The sequence below is a fragment of the Peromyscus leucopus genome, chromosome 10 (genome assembly GCF_004664715.2).
Source record: "Peromyscus leucopus breed LL Stock chromosome 10, UCI_PerLeu_2.1, whole genome shotgun sequence".
Lineage (NCBI taxonomy): Eukaryota > Metazoa > Chordata > Mammalia > Rodentia > Cricetidae > Peromyscus > Peromyscus leucopus.
In genome coordinates, this window is record NC_051071.1 from 38,097,940 (window position 1) to 38,124,302 (window position 26,363).

Here is a 26,363-nt window from a genome sequence, read left to right on the forward strand (position 1 = left end):
TTAACTATCTACCAAAAGGTACCTATAACACATGTAAGCCAGTGTATACAAATACGTACATAGTTTAAACCAAGTTTTCCCATCTGGGCTGACAGTGTTCCCTCAAAGAGGCACAAAATATCTAACAAAAACCCCAACACCAGGCATGAGAAGCCCTCTTTTGAGTCAGAGTTGTCCAAGTGATTCCCCAAACATTATAGGCTATTGCTGTTCCCCTTAATTGCCCACACCTAAAGGTGGAAGGTAAGTCCCTATTGCTGAAGACACTGTTTATTTGGGACACAGAACCCAAAGGACTAGAACTGCATCTGACCTGAAAGCTTCCTCTAGGATGACTAACTCTCATGGTACCAGAAGGAGACATACAAGCTTCTAAAGGAGGGAAGCAACTAATAATAGATCCTACCTATCTATGATACCTATGAACCACAACAGCAACCAGCATGGTAAGAGAATCTGAAGTGTGCTGTAGCAGCACACACACACCTTGGTAGTAACCAACACCTGTCTAATTAGACTTAAGGCTCTCTCAACAAGAGGGAAATCATGCCTGGTACTAGAAACATAGTCAGCACTGGAGCTAGTGAAGTCATGGATCTGGGGAAGAACATACAATTTGCCACATTATTAAACTAGCATAATCCCTAATTACTACATATAAAGACTTATAGCCACAGGTAAGTAAAGTTCTCACCCTCCATCAAGGGAACTTCTCTTTGGAACAGATTAGAGAACCATTAGAGAAAAACCATAACTGATAAAAATGCAAAGTTGTGGAATCAATTCTCAGCTGATATATCTACAACATACCACCTTCACCTAAGGCTCAGGGATCATCGTGGAAGAGAGGCTGGGAAGATTGAAAGGACCAAAGGAGCAGGACATTTTCTGTGAGATTGTGTCTCCTAGTAATGTCAGAAGTCACACCCATGAAATCTCACCATCATGACTTGTGGGAGGCCAACTCCCACCTTTTCCAGGGTTCCTATGAGGAGGAAAGAGGGATAAGAAGTATTAGATAGAAAGATAGCAAAAAGGAGAAAGACAGAAACACAGAATAGCTTCAGGAGGACCTGGATCAAAACCAATGACCTTTTCTGTTTACTCAAAAGGGCTTTTTATAACAATGCCAAGAGGCAGGGCAAAAGACCTCCCTCTTGCTAGATCAAAGCACACCACACAACCAAGTGCAGACCCTTCCAAACCCCTGGTAACCATGCCCATGGTCAAATCATCCCTTTATGCACCCCTGCTGGGTAAAGCAAGCTCGGATTCTCTGACCTTGAGTAAGTTGGGCCTCCACAATGACTGCCTAAAGATGAGCTGAACAAGGACACCATCAATAAACCTTCTATGGTGGAACAGGGGAAGTTCACAAGGCCTCAAACCTAGACAAAGGACTACAGGCAATTAAGACATGCTGAGGCTGGCAGAAATACTCTTCCTCGGGGAAGAGCACACAAATTTGTTATCAAATACCAAATAGTCAGTCCTAAAAAACATGCATAACCAAACTGGCTGTATTTATATTTAGGAGTGTGTGTGTTTGTGTGTGTGTGTGTGTGTGAGAGAGAGAGAGAGAGAGAGACAGAGACAGAGAGACAGAGACAACAATTAAAGAGAAAAGAGGCTATGAATTTGAAAATGAAAAAGGGGTCAGTACACAGGAGGGTTTGAGAAAGAAAAGAGTAAGGAAGGAGGAAGTGATCATATTACATTACATTATATTATATTATATTATATTATATTATATTAATTATACTTATACAATATTGTAATCACACAAAAAAATAAATTATTTTTTAAAGGTTAACATTTCCTCTTTGTCCAGTGAAAAATGTCCATTGCTCTCTTGCTTGAAGGGCAATGAAATTCAGCTGCTTTCAGGACAGAGTCTACAAAGTTGACACAGGTGTTGTAACAGTAATAGCTGTTGCTGCCCTGGGTAGCTTTTGGGTTAGCTGGAGTCTATTTGTTTGCTATAATCTATAGAATGGATGCAGGTTACTCATGCTACAAAGGGTGTGTACCAGAGCATCATAAACAAATTTTATAAAAGTAGTAGTTATCTTCCTGAGGTGGTCAATGGGACCTTTGACTGACCAAGCTGCTACAAAATATATTCGCTTAGTCACGAGGCATTAAATAAAATGTGAGGAGAGATTGAAACAGAACAATTTTCAGGACTAACAATAATATAATAATAAGAGGAAAACATTAATTTATTATTAATATTAATGTTTTAGCAACTTAGACAACGCTGAACATTTAATTCCCAAATTCTATTTATTTGCTTAGAGAATTAAAAATGTAGAACTCCTCTTTTTCCAAAGTGAAACTGTTTGTGCATTTAATATGAATTTCTTGTACCCAAAGACATCTTTAAAATGCTGACACAGGATTCTAGAAACACTTAAATTCTAAAGCTGAATCAGTGCCAGCATTCATTAAACAATGATGGGAAGGGATGAGCTGAAGAGAAGCCTTTCTTCTGCTTGGAGTGGTGCACGAGCTTTTTTGAGGGAGAAATAAGCATAAACTTAGGGGCCTAAGGATAATTTTCCTTTTGGCAAGGTAATTTCCTTGAGTCAGGCTATAGTAACCAGAGTGTATTAATGGGGTTTTTTTTTAAGTAGTTATATCATTCTGTATTAGGAAATGATTTTAAAGCTTAGCAAAATATAAAATTTATTTTTAAAATGTTATCACAAGTTCCTCTTCAAATCTCTATCTTCTCACTTTTTAAATTTAAAAAAGTATACTAATCCATATTTCTTAAGTTGGAAATATAGTTTCTCTTTCCCAATATGCGTTCATCACTTATTAAAAATTAACCTTGCCCTTCCAGATATTTATTGAGTCTCTGTCAATGTGTAAGGCATTGTGGCAGGAACTTGGAATATGAAGTGGAACAGATGCTGGTCTTCTTTTCCAGTGGACTTAATATGGCAGAGATTATGCATCAAAGTAATTACAACAGGGAAGAGAGTGTGGTAGCAAATATACTGAGTGTTGGGCTGGGGCATCAGCCCTCAGAACCATCACAAGGCTCTACCTCAGAGATCAGGAATATCCTTTTCAAAGAAGGAGATAGGTATGAGGGAACATGGCTGACTAGAAGTTTACTAAGCATAATGACTGGAGCAGAAAGGGCTCAGACCAAGTTACAGATGCATGTATGACACTGTAGGAGTGTTGAGTGCTGGTATGGAGCAGGTGAAGGAGAGGGCTCTGTTGAGTTGTATGGCAGACATGGAATCATGTGCACAGGGTTGAGGTGTTCTGACTGAAAACACACACACAAGAGAGTTTCAGCCTTCATCAACAGCAACCACAGACTTCACTCTATTAGACCACTAACCTTTGATCTCAAAGAACAATTAGGGCATCAAAGAACATAGCCCGAAAGGGTGAGATGCCACCCAGGGTACACAGCTCATGCTCTAGAGTCAAGAGGACATAGCTGCAAACACTGGCTCTCAGGGTTCTGTGGCCTTACATTTTATTATGACTCTGTGACTTTCAACTTTCCCATCCATAAAGTGAAGACGGTAAGAATAACCACTTAATAAAGAATCTCAGGAAGCCTTAATAAGAATTGCAGAATACAGTGCCAGAGAATAACTAAATAATTATTATCTTCACTATTGTATTTTCAGAAATTCGCAAAACTCAAGGAAAGCCAGAATTTAAAAAGGCAGCAAACCATACAACAGAACAAAATAGGTCAGCCCTACTGTGAAATTGCTTGATGTATTTGCACAAACTCAACATGTTTATGGTGATACTCTATTAGATATCTTCTTCAATATTTCTGTTAAAACAAAACAAAAATAAGAGTTTCTGTTGCTGAAGTATTTTATAATATTTCATAATTTAAGTAATCAAGTTTACTCTGGTTTGCTATTTAATTGGCATACTTTATTTTCTTCTCACCTAAAATATATCCAAGAAATTCATTATCCAAAGTAATTTTATTGCTAGAAGAATATTCATTCAATTATGTTTGAGAAGTCCTGTGGTTTTATATGATTTGTGCTTTGCTCAACAATTTTCAACACTAAAGTTCTAATTTCTAATACCTTCAAACCCTAATGTTCCAAAACATATACCTTACCCTTGTCTCTCATAGCTGAGGCCCTTGCTTTTATGGGGAAATGATTGTTGTAATCCTTAAGCCAGCTTTATATCCCAGTAAGTTGAACTCAGTACACCTGGAAATTGCTCGCAATATTAGCTTCTTAAGGAAACTTGTAACTCTCTCCCACCCCCAATTCTTCACTTGCCATGAAGTAGAGCAGGGAGAACTTAAAAAGTCCACTGATGAGAAGATGTGTAAATCAAAGTACAGCCAGAGGGAAAGGACTTCCTGTGGATTCTCAGTGCCTCGTGTGGCAATACAAATCCAAGACAGCTGCCCTCTGCACTATGTAATCCTAAATCACCAACATCTTCATCCAAACAGATGAAAACCATATTTATTCAAATGTCTTTGCCAGTTTGTTCCTCCACACTGTTTTTTCATGTAGCTTAGTCAGGGCCCAAACTCACAAATTTCCTGCCTCAGCCTCCTACATGTTGGGATTACACTTGTCTACTACCATGTCCAAGTCATATCAGTTTTTATTTTATTTTTGTTGTCTTATTTTATGTATATGAGTTCCCTCTGCATTTAATTCTGTGCACCCACCGTGTTTGTGCCTGACATTCTTAGAGGCCAGATGAGAGCATCAAATCTCTTGGAACTGGACTTACAGATGGTTGTGAGCCACAATGTGAGCCTTGGGAATGAAACCCAAGGCCCCTGGAAGAGGATAGTGTTCTTAATTGTGGAGCCATCACTCCAGACTTCACATCAATTTTTTTTTTTTTATAAACAAATGTTAAAGGTAGGACTTCTTCTCTCAAGATCAAAAAGACAACTTTTGCTGTGGTTGAAAATACTTTGATGGTAAGGGCAACCACATGGGTGACCAGCATTATGGGGATGGATTAAGGAATGACTGAGATCTCATGAAACAAACTAGTGTCTAGCTCCAGTTCCTTATGGAAGATAGTGAGAGTGTTTTTTCTTACTGTAATGCTGTACAGTTGTAATACAGTATTACATACCAAACACTTACCACAAGTGAAGACACCAGTCCTGCCAACTAAGAGCCATAGGAGGCAGTACTGGCAGGAAGTGGTAATAACTGTGGAGGTAGAGGAGCAAAAGTGGGAACTGAACAGTTACAGGTGAAATGGCTTCAGCGGAAATGGTACTGGGACAATGGCATACTAGCTGTGGGTCAACTTGCTTGACACAGACTAGAGTCATCAGAGAGCAAGGAGCCTCAGTTGAGGAAAGGCCTCCATGAGATCCAGCTGTGAGGCATTTTCTCAGTTAGTGGATCAATGAGGAAAGGCCCAGGCCCTGGTGTGTGGTATCATCCCTGGGCTGGTGGGCTTGGATTCTATAAGAACACAGGCTGAGCAAGCCATGAGAAGCAAACCAGTAAGCAGCACTCCTCCATGGCCTCGGCATCAGCTCCTGCCTCCAGGATCCTGCTCTGTTTGAGTTCCTGTCCTGACTCCCTTCAATAATGAATAGCAACATGGAAGTGTAAGCCAAATAAATCCTTTCCTCTCCAACTTGCTTTTTGGTTATGTTGTTTTATTGCAGCAATAGAAACCCTAACTAAGACAAATGGTGTGAGCCACAGTTATACTGGCATTGCTGTTGTTGCTGGTGATGTTACTATGAATGCAAGATTAAGAACAATTATTCGGCCAGCCTGGGCTACCAAGTGAGTTCCAGGAAAGGCGCAAAGCTACACAGAGAAACCCTGTCTCGAAAAACCAAAAAAAAAAAAAAAAAAAAGAACAATTATTCCATACTTGATCTATATTTCCCCACTGCTTCCCTTTCCTTCAGTGTAATTCCTCCTAAGATTGCCATTTCATCTCCTCCCTTGCCCTTGCCATGGATAACACAGTTTAATATCATTTCCTCTGTCAAAATCAAACTCAGGACTTTTGGGTAAGATGATGGACTAGAAATTGCCCCCATGTGATAAGGTTAAAGAAGATAGGAACCAAAAAGGCTCTTGTGAACAGAGAGAAAGCTTTGAACACTCACAAAGGGAGTAATAAGACAGATGCAAAGCATGGAGAAAAAGCAGTGCTGCAGAAAGAAACGAGCATAAAAAACCCATAATTTAAAGAGTATTAAAGCAAGGTAAACACAGCTCCGGCTACACTGCTGCCAGGCAGGGAAGAGGGGAAACTAGATAGTCTCATCCAGGAAGTAAGTAAGGTAGGTAGCCCCATAGAAAATAAACTAGCAGTAAAAACAGTAGTTTCAGGATTCGGTCAGAGGGAATCCAGCAATAAATCCACAATATGAAAGGAAAGTCAATCAAGGGTGTTATATTTAGGAATATATATATGCAGTAACAATTAATGAAAATAGAAATCCATAGATTGGCTTTCTTTTCCACTACCAGCCCCAAATAATGACATGGAGAGTTCTTATTAATTATAAAAGCTTGGCCTATAGCTTAGAATTGGCCCACAAGCTCTTATAACTTAATCTGCTTTTATTAATCTACACTTTTCCATGTGGCTTTTTATGTTTCTTTCATTCTGTATGTCCGATTCTGTCTGATTATCTCCTCCTCCTACTTCCTTTCTCTGCCCAGATGTCCCACCTATACCTCCTGCCTAGCTATTGGCTCTTCAGCTTTTTATTATACCAATCACAGCAATATATCTTCACACAGTGTAGAAATATCCCACAACAGAGATCATTAATTTGAAGGAGAGTGGGGAGAGGTACATGGGAAGATTTGGAGGGGGGGAAAGAAAAATTATTAGAATATATATATAAATGTGTGTGTGTATGTGTGTGTTTGTGTGTGTATAAACTCATGTCTATTTTCAAATCTACCTACCACATCTAGAATAGAGTTGGTTCTCAAATATTTATTCAGGTAAGAAATATTAACTGAATGGGAATTAGAATGTAGGTCACCTTATCTGAAGCCATGCTACTAAGACTTTTCATCTTCAAACTTTTAGTCTTATCATTAACTATTTAAGGAACACAGCAAGTATCAATGGCTACAAAGCAATGACTGAATGCATCTCAAATTGTAAAACACAAACTCTTAAATGAACTTAATAGTCTGTCAGTGGTATAAAACCTGGAGAAACTAATTCCTCACATGGGAAGATCTTGAAAGATAGCTTTCTTATAGGGATGTTTTAAAATTCCTTAGTAAAAGGGAAGCAGAAAGGTTTCTCCTTTTTTTGTATTTTGTTTTGTTTTTCCAGACAGGGTTTCTCTGTGTAGCTTTTGGAGCCTATCCTGGAACTTGCTCTGTAGACCAGCCTGACCTCTAACACAGAGATCTGTCTGCCTCTGCCTCCCAAGTGCTGGGATTAAAGTCATGTGCCACCAACGCCCGGCTGAGAGATTTCTTCTTAAGTGAGGACGAATATTCAGACTCCACATAAATTAGTTCAGGCTTTATAATTTGGCAGGACATTAGCATTTAGTCATTTGGCAATCCCTGCTTTCTCTCCATGGTTTATAATCCTAAGCAAAGTTCTAAGTCAACTCAAAGTTCTAAGTTGTTCGAGCTTTGGATTTTTGCTTTGTGTTTTCCTTCTGAATAAACCATCTGTTTATTTTTATCTTTAGGCTTGTTACTTGGCTTTTACCTTTTAACAGAGATCTTTTAAGGTAAACCCAAAATTAAGCTGTACCTAACTGGAGAATGTGGCATGAGTTGTAAATAACTGCCTCCTAGACTTTTTGTGAAGCTCTTGGCTTTACTTCTTTGAAGGCTGAAGAACTTAGAACATATATATTCATGTGTAATCAGATATTTATTCATTTGGTGAACACATGGCTTATGGCTTCTGAGTGCTAGGCTGCACCTGACATAAATCAATCACACTTCAGAGCAAGAGTCATTCCGGAACCAGCAGCTTTTCATGGCACTAGAAGCAACATTTCCACTGGTCTGTACAGGTCACAGAGGGCTTTCTTTCATCTGTCTCCCTCAACAATATCACACAAAAAAGTCATTTGTCTCATTTCATATGAAGAGGCCAGAACTTAGAAGGAAGTGGAACAATTTACTTCTGAATGGCTTAACACTATGGGAAACTTTTGCTTAAGTTTATTTTTGCTTGATGTCCCGTTTTGATTTAACTACATGCCCTTTCAATACTTTCTTTTTTTTTTTTTTTTTTTTTTTTGGTAGGATGCCATTTTTATTATGCTATTCTTTTATTTTTTTCCTTTTATTTTATTTTACAATACCATTCAGTTCTACATATCAGCCACGGATTCCCTTGTTCTCCCCCCTCCTGCCCCCCTCCATTCCCCCCAGCCCACCCCCATTCCCACATCCTCCAGGGCAAAGCCTCCCCCGAGGACTGAGATTGACCTGGTAGACTCAGTCCAGGCAGGTCCAGTCCCCTTCTCCCAGTTCGAGGGAAAGAGAGTCTGTGGGAGTGGGAGATCCCAGCTGGATCAAGAACAGAGAGGGAGAACAAGGAATAGGAGACCATGGTAAATGAAGACCACATGAGAAAAGGAAGAAACAAAGTGCTAGAGAGGCCCACAGAAATCCACAGATACCCCCACAATAGACTGCTGGCAATGGTCGAGAGACAGCCTGAACTGACCTACTCTGGTAATGGGATGGCCAAACACCCTAATAATCGTGCCAGAAACCCCATCCAAGGACTGAGGAATGTGGATGCAGAGATCCACGGCTAGGCCCCGGGTGGAGCTCTGGGAGTCTAATTAGAGAGAAAGAGGAAGGTTTATATGAGCGAGAAATGTTGAGACCAAGGTTGGATAAAGCACAGGGACAAATAGCCAAACGAATGGAAACACATGAACTATGAACCAAAAGCTGAGGGGCCCCCAACTGGATCAGGCCCTCTGAATAGGTGAGACAGTTGATTGGCTTGATCTGTTTGGGAGGCATCTAGGCAGTGGTACCGGGTCCTGTGCTCATTGCATGAGTTGGCTGTTTGAAACCTGGGGCTTATGCAGGGACCCTTTCAATAGTTTCAATACCTCCACCCTGCCTAACCCTAAGGATTAGAAGCACAGAACCCTGGCCAAATTAATCCTGTTCATAGGGCTTGATATGACAGCAAGCTCATAAGGGTCCCAAAGGATATATGCTCCCTTTCTCCGTGACCACAAGCTTTAGGGATAAAGTCAGCTGAAGCTATTTCTGGCGAATTCCATTACATCCAGTTTGGAAAATGCTTTCAATGTAAGAAATCTTATCAATAGTAGTAAAGTTAGAGGCTCCTACCTACAAAGTTAGAAGTCACTGACCTACAAAGCAGGCTTCATCTGAATTTCTGACCAATAAAACTGAGCTCAATTCTCAGTCCTCTGACCTCCATCTCTTCTCTTCTCATGATTCACACCCAAGGATTGTTAGCCTACTATAGCCAGAAGATGACAGCTACAATGCCAAGGTTTGACTTCTCATTATTGGGTCACAAAATGCTGGTATGAGGGCATGCTCCATCACTCACCAGCTTTATGGCCTTGAGCAATTTACACAAGCCAATAGTGAATCCATTATAAACAGAGTAACAAGCAAATCTGCTCGCATAAAGTTGTTTCTCAAACACATACTAAAAATGCCCAGTAAATTATAGCTTTGTTATCATCACAGTACTGAACAACGGGACTGTAAATAAGATAAGGAAGGCAAACATTAACCTTTCAGAGACTCACCTATAATATATAAAACGATTCAGTGGCACACAGCTTAACTTTTACATCACATGCTGTGTGAATTCGCAGAAAATATGAGTGCCGATGGGGAAGAAAGATTCAGGGATTCTGGCTTTATTGAAAGCATATTTGGTGCATCTGTGCTAAAAACCAGCAACTTAATGATGTGGAGAGCCAATTAATACTGGCTGACTTCCTGCCTGGTCTCCTGCTCACCCTAGACAACTCATTTTACAGATCAGAACTCTGGAACACTGCATGTGATGCCTGAACCTATGCCACTAATAACTGGAGTTCAGATGTGAAAGCAATCGTATCTAGGTTTAGATCCACACTGTCTTCCACACTGTGTCTTTTATCATGGTGGACCACTCTAACAACCATAGATGTTTGAAAGTCGCCCAAGTTCCCCCCATTCCTTTTACATCACAAACTCGTACACATAAGCCTAGCTTATCATCTTAAGAGAAGGATCTCTTTAAACACTGTGCCAAGAGACTCATGTGACAATTATACCTCCCATTCCAGACACCCCACCACCTTCCCTTGCACTCTTTCCCTATTCTGAACAATGCCCAAGGAACAGTACCATGTCTTCCAGGGGTAAAAAGGAAGGATCATTAAAGGATCATCTGCCCTCACCTATGAAACAGAAAGGACATTTGTACCTTTCTATTTCTGAAGTAAGGTTTATAAAAAGATACCAGGAAATAACCAACTCACAACAGAAAAGAAAATGAAACGCACACATGTTTACCTCTCTGCTCTACTGTGTTAATCTGCATCTTTTCTCTTATCATTTTGAAATAAATGCCTACAGAAGCAATCTGTATGTCTTTTGTCGGTGCTGATGCCTGGTCACACAGCATAAGAATAGCTGGAGGCCACTGATTTGTGGATTTTTCACTAAGCCTTCCAAGACTTCTTCTGTCCAGTTCCTCAGTATCCAGCACCAACCCCTTAAGTCTGAGACAGCAGTTACAAATGAAGCTTTGAAACCACCTTAAAATAGCTCTGCAGCATCCACAAGGACTCTCTTCTCCATCAGTGTCCACATTTTATCTAGTACTTACACTGTACAAAAATGACCGTGTCAATAAGCCATGCTAGTGAAGGGCTGCTGGCTGTGTGAAAAAGTATGCAGTAAATTTAGCACACATCTTGTTCTAACAGTGGCATGTCCTCAGACACTTGTGTAATGTATAGTTCTCATAGAAGGGCCTGGGTGGATCAACAAGCTACATTCCTCTTATTCCAGTTCCACTCCAAACATTCAACTATTTACTGTGAAATAACGTTTGCTCATTCCCTGTTTACTAATTTTTCTAAGACCAGGTGTTCTTTTTTTTTCAGTATATACCCATGCAAATAGAAATACAAATGACTAAGCTGTCCAAGACTTTTCTTTTTAAATGTTACATATATAAGATTCCTCTCAGAGAGCTACAATGTTCTTTTGCAGTTAAAATTCAGACTGGACCAACATCAAAAGAATCTTCTATTTTCTTTAAAGTCTTTCACGCATGGGCTTTTACAGATGTTGTGAAATCATATTGAAGAATTGTTGTTGGTTTTGTTGGGTGCTCTGACATCTAGAGTGAGGCTGTGATCAGGCACCACCCCAATCTTCCTTAAGAAATGAAGAGATTACAACTTCTACTGCTGGAGTGCTGCCAGCTACCAGCTACTTGCAATGAGTCTCTAGAAAATGCTCTCATACTGTTTTTTTATGCTGCTCTTAGGTGAAGATAGGGCACCCTGCCACCCCACAGGCCACACACACTGACATGGGTTGTGCCCCTTCCAGAGTCATCTGGATCAATACTGAATTTTATGGAAACAAAAAGTCCTGATCGTCTCATCCAGAGTATTCTGGGCAAGTAGCAAGTCCTCAGCTTTGTAGCTTCACCTGGGGTCAACTGAGGCCTTGACAGGATTTCCTGGCAGCCCCAAAACACTGCCCGCTTGCTTCTTCTCTGTTTAGGTGCTGATCCCATAGCCACTATCCATGCATTATTTCCCATATCAGTTCATGGAGATGAAGTTTGCAACAGTGGCATGGCAGAACATTTTTATTCATGGTTCTTTTGAATATACTTGAAAGTCTCCATTATAAAATGTTTTTAAAATATTATTGGCGTACTTCTCAGAGAATCAACTTTTCAAGCAAGTTGTCTATTATCTTGGGATACATTCAGTGTTCATTCAGTGTTCCTTTGTTCCTAACAAGGACCTAAATGAGCCAGGAAATTTTCCCCAATCACTTTCTGTGACCCAGAATAATCCTAGTCACTCTGGGTCTGAGTTATTCAGAGGGGCCTCATTAATGCTAATGAAAAAGTCATACATTAGCTAATGAACAGGCAGCCCTCTTTAACGCCACAGACAACTGAGCTACAGAGGCCTAGAAATCAATGCTTGCCTCGTGGCGGCCCTTTCCTCAGAGGTAACCTAAATGTGCCAAGTGAGCTGGGCTGTAAAAATGCCCTCAAACGTAGGGAAAGAGGAAGAAGTATAGCAAAAGCCACGGAAAAATAGACCAGCATAGCAGAGCCAATTAACCATGTGAGTTGTCACCCAGGCAGCTGGAACCAAGAGCTGTAATTACTTCTTGCCTGGAACATTAGCCTTCCTTGAAGTCCTAGGACAGGACCTGTGGGCAGCTCGGGGGCACTTGGTAAATAAGAAGAGACGCGTGGGTCTTTTCTTCTCAGCCCAGAGAAGGCCAGAATGGATCTCTTAGCAACTCATCCACAAAAGGAAAATACTCTCAATAATGGAAGACAACTGGACTTGTCATTTGGAGCTTTCCCCTGGAGACACCCGTTGTTCACACAACCAAGGCTCGTGTGCATCCAGCCATCTGCCAGGCTTTATTTTTTTCCTCCCCTATTTCCTCCCGAAAGAGTCCCTTAAGCTCAGGGGCATGTGAAGACCTGCTTGAAACTAACCCTGAATCTCTCCCCGAATCTGCTTGAAACTAACTCTGCATCTCACCCCCAATCTGTTCCAGAGTTTCTTTTGTGACCCTCATTGCCATCTCTCCTAGCTTTCCCACTTCCAGCTGCGGACTGAATCCTCTGACCAACCCTCTGAGGGGCACTGCTCTCCACTCCAGGGTGTGTTCCTTTGATGCTGGCAGGTGTACCGCCATGAAAATGGTCTGGTACAGAAGCCTGTGATGAAATGTTGACTTTTAGCCTTCAGGGTTTAGGAGAAAAGTGCTTTCTCCAGCACTCAGCAAAACTCCCCTCCCCAGTTTACCTCCAACCAGCAAGGCAGCTTCATAAGAGGCCTTAATCTCTAGTTCGCTGCCTACTTGCATCTGTCTGGGTACCGGCCTTGTGTTGGATGCTGAGTAAATATTTTTAATGTTTCAGTTAGTTTGCTCTTTTTGCACTGATATAACAATGCTAAAGCTACCTGTTACATTATGATTCCTTTTTGGCACGAGAATAAAGAGAGGCTTAGAAACTGCATAACATGTCCAAAGTTAGCCACATACACAAGGAACAGACTTAAGACTACAGTTCATATGGCTAGCCTCTCCCTGTGTTAGCCTGATCTTCCCAGCCTTGAGTAAAATATCAGAATGTGCTGATGTGTACCTTCAGTGTTTTAATGTGATTTTGCTTTGCACAAGGAATGGGTGACCCAGAGAGCATCTTGGAGAAAATTTAATTTTATATTATTCATTGTGATAGGGAACAAGCTAGCTCACAAAGACAGAGTAACTTCTTAAAGTCAAATGTTTAGTGGCCAAGGCGAACCTCCACCTAAACTCCCAGTCCCTTATACATACCACATGACTAGGCTAGTCAGCAGCCTGACCCAAAAATACTGGAAGAGTTGGACATGAGATGGACTCTAGCCATAATGCAAGTACGAATCCACATGTGAGAAGTGTACCATTTCCCACCTTGGACCCTGTTAAACTATCTTCTATCACTTTGTTTGCTTTCTCTCTTGGAAAATGATGATGCCAATAAAAACAGTCAGTATGTAGTAGTCAAAGTCAATGATGGGCTACATGCATGGTACTGGTTCTATCTCTTTGGGACATCATAACCATTCTAACTTTGGGTATCCATCCTCTATCATGTTTGCACAGTACTGAAACTGTTGACTGACACATTTCTCAGAATATGTGCCTATGGGTGGTACTGTAAACTGTTTCAACACTAGAATATTCAGAAGTGTGGCTGAGGGCACTAAAAATATTCATCTTTAGAAACAGGCTGTGATTCCCAGATAGCTGCTGTTTCATTACTTTTCTTCCTAATTAATATACTTCTACATGTGAAATGTTGTAAGCAAATGCCACTCTGGAAGTTCCGTAGACGCAACACTACTAGGAGAATACTTCCATTTATGCCTCCCACTCTAAAGATGCTAGAAAAGAAGCCCAGAAGGACATGCTAACATGCCTACACTGTTTGCCTTGGGTAGCTGGGCTCAGGAGCCTTCGAATGACATCCCCCCTGCCTATTTCTGAGGCGATTTCCTATAGGACACATTCATACATCTTACAATGGAGGAGAAAAAAAATTTTTTTTAAGAAAGTAAATCAGTAAAGTAAAACTATAGAGAAACAGCTCCTGGCCAGACTTTGGGGCCGCATGCAGAGCTGGCGTCAGCAACCTGAGCTGGAAAAGATGCTACCATTTAAAGCTTTTTGCCTTTCAAACCACGAATAAGCTGTGAGTCCCTCCCTTCCTGTGAGCAGGAAGACAGCAGGACCTGAGTGGGGAGGGGAAGAACTCAGCTCCAAAAGAGGGTATTCTTTTTATAAACACCTTTGATTTAGGTTGCAGGCATACAGCTCTGTTTCTACAGAAGAGCCACTGTGTTCACCTAAGTGCCTTCCTGCAGGTGGCCCAACCCGGCAGGCCCCTTGCAAGCCACCCTCTTGGCTTCCTTTGTGCTAGGCTTTGCTGGGCTCCTATCAAATGGCAGGGAGAGGGCTCAGCATAAACCTCTGAGAATCCATGTGTCCACATGAAAAATCAGTCTGGAAGGATGCAGGGAAAGGAAGAGATAAAACGTGCCCTAATGTTCTTAAAGAACAAGTAAAGTTCTGGATGGAGGAAAGCACAGCAATTCTTTTGCTTTCTTAGCTGTAAATTGTTTCTCTCCCACCCCACCCCCATAGCCACCACCCTTTAAGAAAGCCCCAAAGCAGCCCGCTCGCCTTTAATCCCAGCACTGGGGAGGCAGAGCCAGGCGGATCTCTGTGAGTTTGAGGCCAGCCTGGGCTACCAAGTGAGTCCCAGGAAAGGTGCAAAGCTACACAGAGAAACCCTGTCTCGAAAAACCAAAAAAAAAAAAAAAAGAAAGCCCCAAAGCAAGATATCTTTTCTTGGAGATACACCCAAGATGAACTCCAACTCTTCTTGAGTCACCAAGGCAGATGGGGGTGGGGACAAGAGGATGTCATCTAATTGCAATGTAGTCTCCAATCCTGAGATGTTCCTGGGGCATCTGCATGAAGGAATGCATGGAGATGTGCTAACAGGTGCTAAGGCTTTAATGAGAAAAAGCTAGTCCAAGAGTAGAAACCGCAATACAAACACAAGCCTAGCTGGCATATGCCACTTTCCACAAACCCATGCAGACATCCACAAGATGAGAAGGCAAAGGAAATCGACAGCCCCAAAGCTGTTTGTGAGAACTTGGGCAGTGGGGGCGGGGGATGACAAACTGAGGCACGTTCCCTTGAATGGGACTTCCCTTCAGATGCATCTGCACAAAGCTGCCTCTGCTTTGGTGCTGGTGCTGTGATTTTGCTAGGTCCAACAATATAGGTCCTGGAACTGATTCTGTAGGGCCTCAATAGACTTAAGCAAGAGAATCCGACAAAAAGAACAGAAAGCCAGGTCCGGAGAAGTGGCTATGCATTTCCTTCAACTAGTGTTATGTGTGGCCTTGGCACATTGGGTCAGGCACTTAGAATAAACTGGGAATCAAAAGCAGTCATGAGCTGGACATGGTGGCCCCATCTATAATCCCAGTACTTGCAAGTATGAGGCAGGATTTCCAGGCAAATGTAGGATACAGAATAAGGTCCTGTCTCAACAAGCAAATAGGCAAAATCAGACAAAATCTAAAACAAAACACAAATAGGTGTCCACGTCCCCCAATTTGTGTCTACTATCCAGGAAGACAGACACTAATCTAACATAAATTATATACAAATAAGTCAAAAATTAAAACTACAGTAAGTGATAGAAGTGTTGGGGTGTCAGCGGCTAATTCATTATAGCCAATTTTCACTGAGTTCTGACTCACTGAAAGATACACAGTATTTATGCAGACAGAAACACAAGAACTGGCCTGAAGTGCCGGAGTTTGCTGAAGTAGCTCTGAGTTATGGAATAGACATGTTTACAAAGTACAGCTTTCACTACTCTGCTATTGAAAGGGAACAGGGCCCCCCAAAGCCTAGAGTTAGACAAATAACTATCATACATCAGCCAGGAGCTCAGCCCCAATTACCAGGAGAGGGAAAAAGACATGGGAAAATAGGTCAGGGCTGCTTAGTGGTGAGAGCTAGCATCCATCCTCTACTTTCCTCATTTGTCTTTCTTGACTCCTTGATCATTAAATATGTGGTCAGCCAGGGCTGCATTTGTTTGCTTGGGATGTCTTAGTCATCTACCTCCTGCCTACCCAAATCTCAAATTCTGAAACAACCTGGTTTTTGCATATTACTCAGACATTTAGGACACCTTAGGTTTGGTTTCCTTCACTGTACAAATTCCACACAAATCTGAAGCATAGACTAATACAATTAATCTATACAGGACTCCAAATCACCTTCTCTGGCTTCCCATTCTGAAAGTTTTCTAGCCACTGACAAAGAACATCACCCTTTGGAGGGGAAGCGGCAGTTTGCACATGAGAGGAGAAAATCTTGTATGTGGCTTACGTAGTTAACACAGCCAGAGCCACACTCAGGCCACAGGCATGAGCTTGGGGTGAAGAGCCATTGCTCACATGGATTATCACAAATCCATTCTCAGTGGTTCCTCTGCTCAGTTTTAAACAACAGCCTTCTCCGGGCTCCCTCATAGGAGCTTTCTGCAGCAATGCATGGAACTTAGCTCTAGCTTCAACTTCTGCCTTACAGACTTGGCAAGAAAATAATGTAAATGCTAAAAATAACCGTTCTGTCCTCTGTTCTTTCTGAAGAACTTGGAGAGCTTTCTTTCTTTGTAATCAATATTTAAAGAGCAGTATCTGCTCTTGGGGCCCTCACATACAATAGAGCTGAACTCGGTCCTAATGAGCTATGTGCTATGTGAGTTCATATACGGTGTCAGACCAAGACCCACTCATGGGATAAAGTACTATACACCACAGTAGGGTGATTACACAGAGAGAGGTAATGAACAGTCATATGAGCTACATGCAATGCAGGTTACTATCTAGTTTAAGAGTGCAAACCAGCCAGGTGGTGGTGGCACACACCTTTAATCCCAGCACTCAGGAGTCAGAGCCAGGCAGATCTCTGCAAGATCAAGGCCAGCCTGGTCTTCTACAGAGTGAGATCTAGGACAGGCACCAAAACTACACAGAAAAACCCTGTCTCGAAAAACAAAACAAAACAAACAAACAAAAAAGAATGCCAAACATGAACAATGTAAGCACATGTGCTTACATTTCACAGTGCAGTAGTATAAAGCACATACACAAAGGATAGTAGTGTGGTTGCTAAAGAGTGTGATTACACTACAAAACGACAGAAACTACCACACATGGGCATGAAGTGCCACCCAATACAGTTACACGATCTGTCATACGTTACCTAATTCCACATTTGTAACACTTCTGTAATCCAAAATCATTCCAAAATAAAAGTCCATGCTGCAGAAAGCCTTCACCAGCATCTTCATGGCTCCGAAATAGTCTCCTCTTGCAACAGTCTGTTACAATAACAGTTATGGACTAATGTGCCCAAATGTTTACCATACTGTGACTTCAAATTTGAGTCTGAGCTTCCTTATTGAAAAGTGTGAGACCAACAATTATAGAATTCTTAGTGTTGGAGATAAAGAAACTTCCTCGCTCCTTATTATAAGTGAAGCCTTGCCCAGAAAATCCAAAAGGAAAAAGAAAAAGAAGAAGAAGAAGAAGAAGAAGAAGAAGAAGAAGAAGAAGAAGAAGAAGAAGAGGAAGAAGAAGAAGAAGAGGAAGAAGAAGAAGAAGAAGAAGAAGAGGAAGAAGAAGAAGAAGAGGAAGAAGAAGAAGAAGAAGAAGAAGACTTAATAAATGGGAACCAAATGCTATTGGGGGCAAGGTTCTCAGAAGCAATTTTATAACAAATCCAATGATAAATGTCGAAAGATTTCTGATGTAACCTTCCATAGAAGCTTAAAGCAGAGTCACCTTGTCATTCAAGAAAGACAATTCCAAGCAGGCAAGCACTAGGCATGTGAGTTTCCCACATCCCTTCTGGAAATAATGACAGACTGGATTCTCTCCGAGGGCAAAAAGACTCGCTCCACCTCACTCCAGCAGGCATCCCTCATATCCATAAGTTTGTACTTAGAACAGTTCAAGGCTGACTTTAATCCAGCCTAGAAGAGACTCGAAGAAGCTGGTTGAAGACATCTCGTTTGTGAGAACATATAGTTGTTAAATAAAGAAGAAAAACTTTTAACCAAGTTATTCCACTTCTGGAAGGGAATAACTGTATACTAATTGCTAAGACAAGAGACAAGTTAATCCACTTAAGCATACCTATCACATTTGCAGGGTTCTAGTCAGCTTCTAGAAATTACCTAGCCAATGATGGCTGTCAGTATTCTTGCATGATACTCTCATCTTCCAGTTGAGAAGCAGGTCTAGACTACTAACATGTTCAGTGGCACAAATATAATATTTCTCAGCATCAAGTCTGAATTCAAGTCCTAACTCCAACACCTGCTGGCAATGTGACTTTTCATAAGTTACTTAAATTCTATACATCTCAATTTCTATAGCTGTGAAATTGGAATAAAATCAAAACCTCCTTTGCAGGATAATCATAATGGTTAATAAGATATGTAATTAATTAAGAACCTATGTAATAATAACCTATGAGATAATAAATATAGTAGTGTATTTAGTGTAATGACCAGTACCCAGTAAATCTTCAATGAATGATACATTTTTTTTAGACTAAATAAAGGGTGAAGGCTTATGCCTTAGACACAGAGGCCACCATATAAGCAGTGCTTTCAGTCTAATAAAAAAAAAAACTACCTGATGGAGCTTTGGCTGAAAGACAATCTACACTAAGAGTTTCCCTGAAAAAGCAGAAGTATATATTCTGTGATACATGAACAATGTTTTACTACAGTCTCTTATGCTTTATGAATCACAAGTGATAGCACATCTGTTGGCCTGTATTGAATATACAGCAATCAATCAAGAACACCTGAACTAAAAAGAGAGATAGTACCAAAAGTCTCCCATTTGCAAGGTTAATGTAACCCAAAGGTTGCACTCCCTTTAAATATTATGGGAATACTTCTGAATTGTTTTCCTTGTGTCTGCCATGTACTCAAATAACCCATTTTAACAGTGTAAGAATTTGAACTACTTTATCTACTAACTCAGGTTATATTGAAGCACTAAAAATGGTAACATTCATAATGAATAAGTAACCATGACCTTAAGAAAATAAAAAAGGCATTAAAATAAATTGATGACTTAAGAAGAGTCAAGCATCAGGTTTACATTTTAACGAGATCATTGAACTAGCTATTTAAATGGATCTGAAGTTCAAATACTGTTGGAATCCCTCCTGTACTCCCTTTCAAGTGACTATTTAATCTGAACTTCTGCTGAGACAGAGGGCAAATGATCTTCTAGGATGACTCATTTTTATATTCATATTCAGATTCACTCTAAGACCAAAATTGTGTTATCTCAACAAAACAACCTGAGTTGCTTAACCCACAACAAGTATCTTGCTACATAACTACACACCAGAAATTGTTATTATATATACCATCACTCCCCGCCATATTGCTCACGGTAGAAGTGACTGATCAGACACACCTACTACCTTTCTGTTGAGCTCAGCATAGCCTCAGCCTTATGTTGAACCATCATGTTAGGATGAGAGCAGGTATAAAGAAAGATCATTCAAAGAAGGGGAATGTTCCAGTATACATCCCATTACCCTGTTAGATCCAAACCAACTCCTATACCCTAAGGGTCTTTCCTTTTCTCCTGATCTTTATCAATACAAAGAATAGCTGTCTTCTTGCAAAGGAGCTTATTCTTGAGTTAATTTTAGTGATCATGGCCCAAACTATAATGTTGGAAAACTCAGCTAAGACAAGTTACTGTAAATTTGGGGGAAATCTCTATTATAGACTTCATATAGTGTCTGATGACTTTCTTAGCTTTCGGATTATTACAAACTAATAACCTACTAGGCTGTTGCATTCCAGATGGTTTTAGCTGATTCTCACAAGAATATTAGATAAGGCACAGACACAGAGGAAGGCAATAAGTGGTTATTAAGCAGATCTAAAGATGGCTCAAGATAATTTGGCTGTTTTTGCAACATTGCAACTCTCCACAATGACAAAGTTCTAGTCAATCAATCAGCCTTAGACTCTTTAATGTAGGTGTGGGTTTTTTTTTTTAATCTTGAAATGTCTGTACATCACCTGTGTCTAGGCTTAGTCTACTACAGCATGAGAAATAACACTAGCTGTCAAAATAGCAGAGACAGATCTTTACAGTCCACAATTCTGGGTTCCCCCACCCAGCACAATCAGAGTAGACCCTTCAATAGAACATGAGTATGTCACTATGGTATTTGTTACCTGCAGTGACTCAAATCCAAGTCAGCAACAGAATATGCTCACTACAGAATGTAGGATCAAGTGAATCCCTTTACACTTATACAGTTTCTGCTATTTTCATGTCATACGAAGTCATATTCAAATTCCTTCCAGAGCTTTTCTCAAGTAAAACTGATAAAGACCACACAAGATCCTACTTTTAATACTTCTTCACCAACAGGCTTTTTTCTCATTACAGCACTATTATAATAAGATGATAGTTCTAAAAGCCAGGACAACTTGGATGAATAGGCACCAAAAGGCTTTATGAAACCCTTGAATTGACTTTAGTAATGAAATGTTGGCACAACTAACTCATCTCCATGGTTAAAAGTACACAAACTAGCTAAGTATGGTAGCTCATGCACGTAATCCATACACCTGGAGACTAAAGTAGGAGACAGTCATGGGTTTGAGGCCAGGCTAGGCTACATAGCCAATTTTGCAGCCTGAGCTACAAATTGAGACCCTGTCTCAAAACAAACAAACAAAAGACACTTTTCACAATTCTTGAGGCTGAGAAGTCAAAGGGCAAAGAACTATAGATGTGGTTCCTGGTAAGGGCCTTTCCTGGTTTGTATACGGTACTTTCACACCATGTATTCATTGGGCTTTTCCTTTGTGCTTGCTCATGGAGAGATAGCTCAGCCTCTGTCTTCTTATAAGGGTGTTGATCCCATTGTTAGGGCCATATCATCAAGACTTAATCAAAACCAATAAACACCCAAAGGCCCTATTTCTAAATGCCACTACACTGGGGATTAGGACATCACATGTTTGAATTCTGAGAGGGAATAAACATTCATCCCCAGGATGGAAGATAAGATTGGGCAATGAGGATTTAATTTGTGCTTATTCATGTAAATAGTTCCAATATATACAATTGTGCAGACATAATAGTAACTCAGGCAATTATCTGTTAACTAAGGACATAGGATCATCTGTTATATAAGTGCTGAGCTAAAATGTAAAAGTCATTATCAAATTTCACAAGTGTTACTAACATTCATGCTCAGATTTCTACTGTCCAAACATCACTTGGTTATTGCTGTGGTTAAGAACATGAGTAAGGATGTATGCTGTGGATATCGCTCTATATAAATAAAACACTGATGGCCAGTGACCAGACAGGAAGTATGGCTGGACAAGGAGAGAGGAGAATTGGGGAAACAGGAAGAAGGAGGACAAGACACAGGCAGCCGCTGCCAAGACAAGCTGCATGTGAAGATGCCCGTTAAGCCACGGGCCACGTGGCAAAGCATAGATTTATAGAAATGGGTTAATTTAAGCTATAAGAACAGTTAGCAAGAAGCCTGTTACAGCCATACAGTTTAAAAAGCAATATAAGTCTCTGTGTTTACTTGGTTGGGTCTGAGCGGCTGTGGGACTGGCCATTGACAAAGACTTGTCCTGACTGTGGGCAAGGCAGGAAAACTCTAGCTACAGATGTAGGTGTGCTATAGAATAATCCTTCTGTACACTGTGAATATGTATTGCTCTCGTTAGTTATTAAAAAGCTGACAGGCCAGTAGCCAGGCAGGAAGTATAGGCAGGACAGCCAGACACAGAGGATGCTGGGAGGAAGAAGGGTAGAGTCAGGAAGACACCAGCCAGCTGCCAAGGAAGCAGGATATACAGAAAATGAGATCACAAACCATGAGCCACATGGCAAAGTATAGATAAGAAATATGAGTTAATTTAAATGCAATAGTTAGCAATAAGCCTGAGCTATTGACCGAGCATTTTTAAGTAATATTAAGCATCTGTGCTGAATATTTGGAAACAGGTCCCAGGACAGGAAAACTCTATCTACATATGGTGTTCCAATATGGGGCCAGAATTTTTCTGTAAAACCTGACAAAAGCTCAAAAAGCGATTCTAGACACACAAAAAAATACCAGCCAGATGCAGCTTCCTAGTCCCATAGTCTCAGACCAGCCACAGTGCAGAGATGCATCCCCCCCAACAGCTACCCAGTAACTACCATGAGCTGAGCAGTATAGCGGGTTCCCTCAATCTCTCACATGGGCCACAGTACAGAGAGGCTCCTCCCAACCACTAACTGTGGGCTTGAGAGAGCCACCAACACTCTGTATGGTGAGTTTAGGGGTTTTGCTCATACAGACAGAAAATATTACAGATACACAGTAAAGATAGATTTAAAAAAATCTAAACAGGTTCCAATGTATTTAAAAATATATGTAAGCTTAGGAAAGAAAAAATACATATACATCTTAGATTTAAAATATAATTTTAAAATAATAAAGTCCTTAAAAAGAAATAGAGTAATAAAAAATATAATAAACCATGTAAATATGGGAAATACACAGAGAATCTGGATCTTGTATGTTATTCTGTTGTCTTTAAACTTTTTTGGCTGCTAAGAGAAACTGGATTATAAAAACTGCTAGATTCAACCAACCTATAGTTTTAAAAATGCCTTTGACTTCAAAATTCAAGTCAAAAGATGTGTTGCTTTGGGGGAGAGGTTATGCTCTTGTTTCCACAGTGAATGAGAGGGTATAGATTCATTCTGGGTTAAGAAAAATCAAGTTTGATCGAGGAAGACCCCCTGAAAATCCTGGCTACACACATAAAAAAACTTAAAAAAAGAAACAAACAAACAAAAAAACTACAAGACATGTGATGTATATTTTACCTGCTCAAACACATAACAACAAAAAAAACATCTTTAACTGACTTGTGTACAATGCACAATCTATATCTGTACTAATGCAGATATGTATGTTACCTTTAAACGTTTATATATTTTCAGAACAAGGGGACCAGACACCAATGAGAATGATGGCCCAGGTGATCCAGCATCCAAAACAGCTTACAGGCTGCTGACTGAGATGATCCAGCCTCACAGAATACTCTAGCCAAAACTTAACAATTATTCAAAATTTTCTCAGGGTCTCTAAAGATTACCAGCACCCCCAATCAACAGGAAGTAGTCTAGAAAACTATGCCCATATTCCCACCCCCAAAAAATGGGTTATGGATATTTGTCATTGTTTAGGGTGGTTGGTTACAAGTTGTTATTGGTAGTGGTCAGGAAAAAGCTGACCAAAGGCAATTAGATTCAGGAACCTCATTCTAAAAAGAAAAAGTGGGATATAGAAATATTAGGATAAAAGGGTAGATTACTGAATCTACTTTAATCCAGAAAACAATTATTGATCTTAAATATTTTATATACATTGGTATGGATTTTGGTTTATTGATAAAATCTAAAGTTAATTTTGTTTTATTGTATGTATATTTCTACTCTTGTTTGGGGTATTATGCTTATGCAACTCATTTAAAGGGTAATGAATAATTAAATACAAATTAATAGTTATCTATAATAGTCAAACTTATCATCAAGTTAGGTATGTTTTCAAGGTCATACACAGATGTATTTAGATATGTCTTCAAACACTTCAAAGACCTATAGAATATAGCATTTAATATGTTTAATAACCTAAGGTTTTTCATGACAATAAGACATGTCTGCACCTGGCAGCACTGATCTAATTCAGAGAAGATGATGGGCTTTGAAAAAACTCCATATGCTTTCTTTGTAACATAAGCTAGCCATTAGAGCAAGAAACTGCCCTTGCCTCAATTGCTGTCATTATACTGTTCAAACTGGACCAGCAGAACACAGAAAAGGTGACTACCAAACTTTGCCAAGACAAGGTACAGTCCTTCAAAATTCCCTTTGTCAAATGAAAGTCTGTCAGATATTCTAGGCCTACAAGCCAAAGATGGATGCCCCAATGTGGAAAAGAACAGCCGTTTACATAGGTGTTGTGCACTTAGGACTTCCAATCCTTCTTGGAGTGACAATTTTGAACCTGGAATGTTAGCTCCTAAAGCTAACAGAAACCTTGGACTTCGGGGAAAGTTGATGACTATAGGCAATGAGGATCACACTGGGTCCCCTACATGCAGCCTGGTGGGCGTGGTCAGTCAAGTTCATGCCCTATAAGCATGAACACCTGAGCTGGCTCACCAGAATACACGTTTAAAAAGCCAGGCATGGTGGTGTGCTCTTGTAATCCTGTACTATGGAGACAGAGACATAAGGTTCCCTGAGGCTTGATGACCAGATGACCTAGCATACTTGATGAGCTTCTGTACAACAAGAGAAATGTGGTTTAAAAAAAAAAAAAAGTATGCATGGCTCTTGAGGAATGGTGTCAGAAATTAATTTCTGGCCTCACATGCACATATGTGCACAGGTGTACACATGCACTCGCAAAAACCACACTTAACGTGCATACACACAAATACACACCTACATATAAAATCATAAAAAGATAAAACCAGCTTGTCAGGGAACATGTATCAAAACATGAAGAAAGGGTCAAAATATAAGCACAGTCTTCAAGTTCTCAATCCTGATACGATACATGGTTCTTTTAAAAACTTCTGAACATTTTTTTTCTTAACTTCTATAAAGTGTCCCTTTCCTTCACTCATCACAGTGGCAATAAAGTGAAGGCCACATTCAGAGATCCACACCGTGTTCTCTGACTGTGCACTCGGCCACCTTTATAAGGCCCCAGCTCCATTTTAAAATCCCAGTAGCCTTCTGGATGTTCTCAGAAGTGCTTAGAGTACTCATCACGTTAGCCCTTTCCGACACTTGATGGCTTCTACGGTCATTATTCATGCTCCTTCCTTCTCTGTCATCTATCCAAGGTCTCCAAAGCCCAGAAAGCTGTCTGCAAAATTCAGGACACCTCTCTTTGAGAACTAAACTGCCAGGGACAGTCAAGGTAATGAGTTAACCCACAGTTTCTCTCCCTTTGGTCTCTACTCACACTGTCTTATCATCACTTTGGCCACTTCTTAGTGTTTCTCCTTTAACCTAGTATACATTATCATTCCATGACGTCAAGCCTAGCAGGAAGTGACATCGTTGACACCTCTATAACAAAGAGAAGACAGGCTGCTCTCACCACGCTAACTCCAAGTTATGCCCTGCTCTTGGGCCTCTCTCTACACTGAGCAGCCAAGATTCCCAATGCTAATGAGAGATCAATGAACCAGTATCCCCCCTGACTCATTCATGGAGCCCTGTTTCCAGCTCTAACCCTGAGCTGCAAGAAACTTTTGGAAAAGAACTCTGTAGTCTCAGTTCTCCCTCCTCTCTGAGTCATTGTTTGTAAATTAAGTGAATATCCTTTGCCTCCCTTCATCATAATTCTAAATAGGGAGGTGTTTCTTTTTCTAACAGGAACACAATCTTCCTGTCACTTCTCTGAGCCTAGGCACTTCAAAAAAAAAAAAAAGACTTTTTTTTTTTCAAGAGTTGAGGATGAACCCAGGGCCTTATGCGTCCTAGGCAAGCGCTCAACCACTGAGCTAAATCCCCAACCCCAGAACTCTTGAATTCTAGGAAGCACTCAGCTCTGGAAATACCTTTGGAAAGTTCATAGGTCATGTGGATGAAGCCTTTATGGAGGAAATTAATGTCAACACTTACCCTGTTTTCTGCTAGGGCAGGGTGCAAAGAGAAGGTGGTCATCTGCAAATTAGGAGGCAAGACTTTACCAGACACCAGATCTACAAGCATTTTGAGTGGTATTTCTCAGCCTCCAGCAATGTGGTTAATAAATGTATTTTTAAGACACCCAAACTGACTAAAATAGTCTCTTTAATAGTTTATAAAAACAAAGCAATACGTTGGATCAATGAGCTAATTCAACTACTTAAGTTACTTGAGTTGTTGATTTGACAATTCTTATAATTCTTATAATTTTAAA